Here is a 6,187-nt window from a genome sequence, read left to right on the forward strand (position 1 = left end):
TGCGTATGCGACGCATGCGCCTGCCGCTAAAGACAAGATGGCAGCACTCAAAGTGAAGACTGTGAGCCACCAGCGTGTCAATCTTGGTGCAAGCAAGGCTCAAGCTCAAGCGAGGCCGACCGCTTAATGATGGCTGGTCACGAACGAAAGCAGGCGGCAAGACCCACCGAATTACGGGAAAGAAACCACAGCTTTTTGTTTTGCCCTTCATCGTAGAGGCGTAACATGGCACTGGGAGCCAAACGTGTGTAAGGTTTCAGTGCTAACGCATCAGCTCTGCGCAGAAGCCTCCTCGTCAGGCTTAAGGAGGCACGTCTTCTCTGCGAAGCCCTAGACAAAGATTGCGTGACAAAGATCGAGAGATCAAAATTAGGCAAAGGGAAATGATGATGCCAAAAATGTCGGAAGGAGGGCTAGAGAAGCGGGGACCAAAAGGAAAGAAGGTAGGCGTAGGTGACATGCCATCGGAAGTCATCTAGTTTCTCAGCGAGCATCTTGAGCTCCCGCTGCTTCCATTTGGAGAAGGGTGTCCGTGGAGCAACCACAAGGCGCCGCTGCTAGCCGCTCCCAGCGGCGCCGGCTGATCGGGCTTCGTCATGCCTGGTCTTATTGATGGTTCGTTTTCTTTTTAACAAAAGCCCCGTCAGCTTCGAGGCCCGACTATTAGAGCCTCTCTTTCTTGGTCTTGTTTGCTGATTGGCGAGGTTTTTAAACGCTTATTTCCTGCTTCGTGCAGAAACCAGCTGTTGCTTGAGAAAATTATATAATGCAGAACAGTAACGTAGTGGTTCGAATCTGTTTGGATGTTTTTGTCTCAACGACCTTTGTATCGGAACCGGTCCTGCTTAATTCTTTCACTTGTTGGTGTCTACGATGGAAAATACATTTCATTTCATTTCATTTCATGTCATTTCATTTCATTTCATTTATTTACTCTCAATGCCGTGAAGCGTTACAGAGAGGAGGTGTACAATAGTAAATAACAAGAGAAAAGAAAACAGCAGGGTGGTTACAGAAAGTGATTGCTGACTGCGGAATTGAAGTGCGCAGCGTCACTGATAGAGACGATGGAGGCTGGAAGGCGATTCCACTGCAAGCTGGTCATTGGAACAAACGAGTTCAGGTAGAGGTTTGGTCGGGAGTTTGGCACACCAACTTTTAACGGATGATCAATGCATCATGACACGTATGGGGGAACTGAAAAAAGGGATTGCTTTAAGGTCTGATTGGTGTAAAATATTTTATGGAAAACACATAGGCGGGATATCATACTACGGGTTGCAAGATCAGGCAGTTGTACTATTTGTTTCATGTTAGTGACACTGGATGACCGAGAATAATCAGAAAGAATGAAACGAGTGGCCCAATTTTGGATAACTTCAAGTGTGGAGACAAGTTTGGCAGAATGTGGATCCCATACAAGAGAGGCGTATTCAATCTTCGGCCGTACAAGAGTTTTGTAAAGCTGCAGTTTTAATGAAGTGGGAGCTCGAGAGAAATTTCGTCGGAGGAAGCCGAGCATGCGGTTCGCATTATTGCTAATATATTCAATGTGCGGCTGCCACGCAAGGTTATCCGAAATCTGAACGCCAAGGTATTTGTACGTGGTAACCGATGAAAGAGGGGAGCCGTTAAGGAAATATGTGTTTACAGGGGTGTGCTTGATTGTTCGTGTTAACCTCATATATTTGCACTTGTCGACGTTTAGTTTCATTAGCCAGGTGTTCCACCAGTCTTAAATTGTGTTAAGGTCGGTTTGAAGTTTTCGGGGGTCAAAGGGTTCAGGTATATATAACACAATATGGGGCAAGACTTTGAACAGAGGGATTTTGATATGTTCATACCTAAATGGGTTAATTCTTTTTAGAATTTGTTTATTAAAATTTTTTTCTGGCTCCTGTTGTTCTTTTCACACCATCAGCGTTGCTTAATGGCATACCTGCTCCGTGTGTGGTAACTTTAGGATAGTTCGGCCGTGCCGCGAAATGTCAGGCGCATTGAAGGCCGCCAAAAATACGTTGCTCCGCTTGTTGCATGTGAACCAGAATTGGGCCACTTTTCCGTATTTCATTGCGATACACAGTGAATTGAAACAATTAACACTATATAAGCGCAATAATTAGCACAGATATAATCGAATAATTGAGGCGTCCCTGCATTGGGACATCGTGTGGAGCCTGCGAGAGGCAACAGGTCTTATTACTGCAATTTTTTATTTCAACATAATTGCTTTGGGCGGGGGAACGGATTGGGCACGTTTCCTGAATGATAATTTTCGAAGAATTAAAACCGTTTTTATAAAAATTGTAGTCAGGAGTAATTCATCAAATTTGTAATGTTTCTGGCCAGAAAGTTAATTCACTACATTGTGCAATACCGCAATTACTGTACTTTTATTGCTGCTGTGCAATCTAAGTGAAGAAAATAAGACGCGGAATTTCCGTTCGATGCGGTTCCTTCGGCAACCACGCTCAATAATGAGCAGATGTATAGGCTCTGTTGTCACCAGGAAGAAACGTATACCTCATGCTCCCAGCGATGACACACGGGGCGGAAACTGGGGTGACCTAAAGTTTCTCCGTATCAATCATTGCACTGGAAGAGGGCTTGCTACCAGTAACCCGCAGGACACACGCACCAACGCTAAGAGATGGTGAAAAATAACACGTATTCAACAAGCTCCCAAAGCTCCTCAGAGAGCTGGAGGTCTCAGGAAGTGACTTGCATCGGTTCCGAGACCTCGGAACTCCGCAAGGCTTGTTCCCAGTCCTGGGGTTCTGGGAAGTGGTTAGGAATCATTGGGGCAATGGCTGAGGGAATTAAAGTGAGTGTCCAGTTAAAATTATCCGGCCTCGAAAATCGCAACAATACCGCACATCTACCGTGTGTCCATAAAACCACGAAAACGGCTTGATCTGCGGCCGTGCACATGTGGTTTTTTCTGCTCGCAGGAAGATCATCGCATATGTGCAGTTTGGCAAACGGCAAAAAACGACGGAAGACTATGCCAATGGCCTTAGAGAATGCGCCGAGCAGAACCCGGGAGATGCAAGATTAAGCTTTCATGTGGACGTGCAGCAAATAGGCCTCTTCATTGGTGGTCGACTCAGTAAGCGCGTGAATGCACTTTCTGATCAGGTATACAGGCAGTGACTTAGGCACCCCCTAACCGCTCGGAAGAAAACTTAGGTGAGCCCAATTAGCCACGGAGAGACGAATGATAGAAGTAGCTTTTGTAGACAGGAAACAAGCGTCTTAGATTAGGAAACAAATTTACGTGCAAGCAACCATAGCTTAATTTAGGAGACATGTGTCAGGTTCGGGACAATAATAAGAATATAATAAACTGTGGAAACGAGACTTTCTGTTTATGTAACCCGAAACCCAAACAAATACACACAGCAGAGATAAACTGAAGAACAGCGGGAAGTAATAAATACTGAATAACGGTGAAAAAGTGGTATGGAACACGGTAAAGAGTTCAAGTAAACCGGGAATAGTCAAAGTCCGGAAGTCAAGGGCGAGGACTAAGTACGGGAATGAAATGTCCAAAATATGTGTTCGCTGCGGGAACGGGGTTCTCCTACCTCACGTCCCAGTAGTGGTGTTGCGGTTTTGAAACGTCCAGGTGGTGTCGTCGCGGCGGTAGTCAAGCGCGCTCCCAGCTCCCGTGGCGTAGTGGTCGACGCAGCTGCCTTGGGTCGTCGCGTTCTTTCACTGAGGCCCGGCGTGACGACTTGTGCGCGGAGGTGTCTTATGAATGCGTTTGTGGAGGACCTTTCGGGGCACAGCACGGGTCCGGTCGCCCGACCGCCAAGCCCCAGTCACTCTCCACACTTCGGAGTTCTTCTCTGGCTCCCCTCTGCCGCCCGCCGCCTTCGTTGGCCGCTTCCGATTGGCCCGCGTCCGGCGCCAGCTCGTGCTCTAATCTCGAGCGCTCATCGCCGTAGCCCAGGCAATGACCTTGGCGCCGCGTGCCTTACGTCGTTTTCTTTGTCATCGTCTTGCTGAGTTTAAAGGGTTTTCTTCTTGGAGTAATGTCTCCTGTGGTCATGTGATTTCTTCGCATGACACAGGAGTGTAGTTGTTGACTCAGAGCTGACAACCCGTGCATCAATAGGTGGCTACTCATTTACGGAGTTAGGAGCAGGTGAAGACTGGTAACTCGATGCAGGGATTAGATATGAAAAGTTATTTACCCTTCACAGAACGTAAATACATTGAAGACGACAATGATGATGATGGTCATCATCATCATAAGCAGCAGCAGCAGCAGCAGCAGCAGCAGCAGCAGCAGCAGCAGCAGCAGCAGCAGCCCATCTACGCCCACTGCAGGGCGAAGGCCTTTCCCATAGATCTTTAATTATTCCGATGATGATGATGGTTTGATTTTATTGGCGCAAGGCCGACACGGGCAAAGAGCGCCAAACTGAAAGTTATTTGATGAGGAGACAACACGAAATAAAATCAGTTAAAAACTATGAGTACGGCTGGTGTAAAGGGCCAGGGTGAAGAACAAGAGTGGTTAAAAAATAAATAAGGTGGCTGGTGTATAGGACCAGGGGTAAAGCTATGGGTGGTATGAGATGAGTTCTAAAAAGTGAACTTCTGATAGGAACTTAAACGTGCGCTGAACAGAAAACATGGCATCATCTCCTAAGAAGTATGATGGGTGTGGTGGAATATGTCGTGTGTGTAGTTGAGGGAAGTGTTTGCGTCGTGTACTGTCGAGTGCCTTACATTCTATGAGGATGTGGATCACGGATAGGGCCTCTCCGCACCTGCTGCACAGAGGTCTTGGAGATCCAGTGAGCAGGTGCGAGTGCGTTGCGTGAGTGTGCCCTATCCGTAATCTAGCCAAGGCGACTTCAGTGTATCTATTGCGTGTGTCGGTGGTGTATGGTCCCAAGTGTGGTTTTATTACGTGTAACTTGTTGTCGGTTTGTTCGCTCCAGTGTGTTTGCCATGTTTTGCAAAGTTGTTGTCTGATGTGTGGTTTCACGTCGGTGTAGGGTAATGTGGTTATGTCTACTGTATTCGAGAGTGTAGCAGCAGCGGCCATTCGATCCACTGCTTCGTTCCCGGCTATACCACAGTGGCCAGGGACCCAGCAAAGGACTAGTTTAAATTTGTGGACATACACAGACATAATACCCTTGACTATTAGATTTACAACGTGATTTTTTGAGGACTTTGTTGACGACAACGCCCGCACGACACTGAGGGAGTCTGTATATATAATGGATTGTGGGATGTGACTTTGAAGGATATGATTAACAACAAGAAGTACACCATAAGCCTCTGCCGTAAAGATACTGGTATTACTGTTAAGAGTTCTAGTGACATTAAGGCCGGGCCCATGCGCCGCGCAGGACACCGAGGTGGCAGTTTTAGAGGCGTCCGTATAAAATTCAGAAAATTGATACTTCTGCTGCAAATACAGGAAGTGCTGCAGAATTGCACATGTGGGAGCTCGGTTTTTATCTACATGTGTGAAGGATGTGTCGCATGATACAGGGCGGAGATGCCATGGTGCTATAACATCTGTTTGAGAACTTTGTATGGTGTCTAAAAAGGAGACAGAAAGCTCTGACGCTTCCTCTCTAACTCTGTAAGAGAAGGGCGCAGAGAACGATGGTCGGTTTAGGAGTAGTGCAGTCATAGACGTATCATAAAAAGCCTATTTAAAAGGATGGTGTGGCATAGATGACATTTTAAAAGCAAAAAGGAGATCTGTGTATGCTCGCTGACGTTGTAGGTTCCACTTATTACACTCCACATAGAGGCTTTCGACTGGGCTAGTCCGGAAGGCACCACATGCCAACCGGAGCCCCAGATGAAGCACTGGGTCCAGCATTTTGAGGGATGTCTTACTTGCTGACCCATAAACAACGCTTCCATAGTCTAATCGTGAACCTATCAGGCTGGTAAAGACACGTAAAAGAAGTTGTTTGTCAGCCCCATATGAAGAGTGGGATAGAACCTTGAGTATATTCATGGCCTTTAAGCATTTATGTTTAAGTTGTTTTATGTGTGGAATGAACGAGAGCTTTTCGTCAAGGACTACACCTAAAAACTTGTGTTCATTTCTGACTGGAATTGAGACACCATTAAGTTTGATGTCTGGATCCGGCCGAATGCCGCGCCTTTTCGAAAACAGAACACAAGTACACTTCACTGGATTAAA

Source organism: Haemaphysalis longicornis, unplaced genomic scaffold (assembly GCF_048455015.1).
Source record: "Haemaphysalis longicornis isolate Haplotype H1 unplaced genomic scaffold, Haemaphysalis longicornis Haplotype H1 scaffold_5, whole genome shotgun sequence".
Classification (NCBI taxonomy): domain Eukaryota; kingdom Metazoa; phylum Arthropoda; class Arachnida; order Ixodida; family Ixodidae; genus Haemaphysalis; species Haemaphysalis longicornis.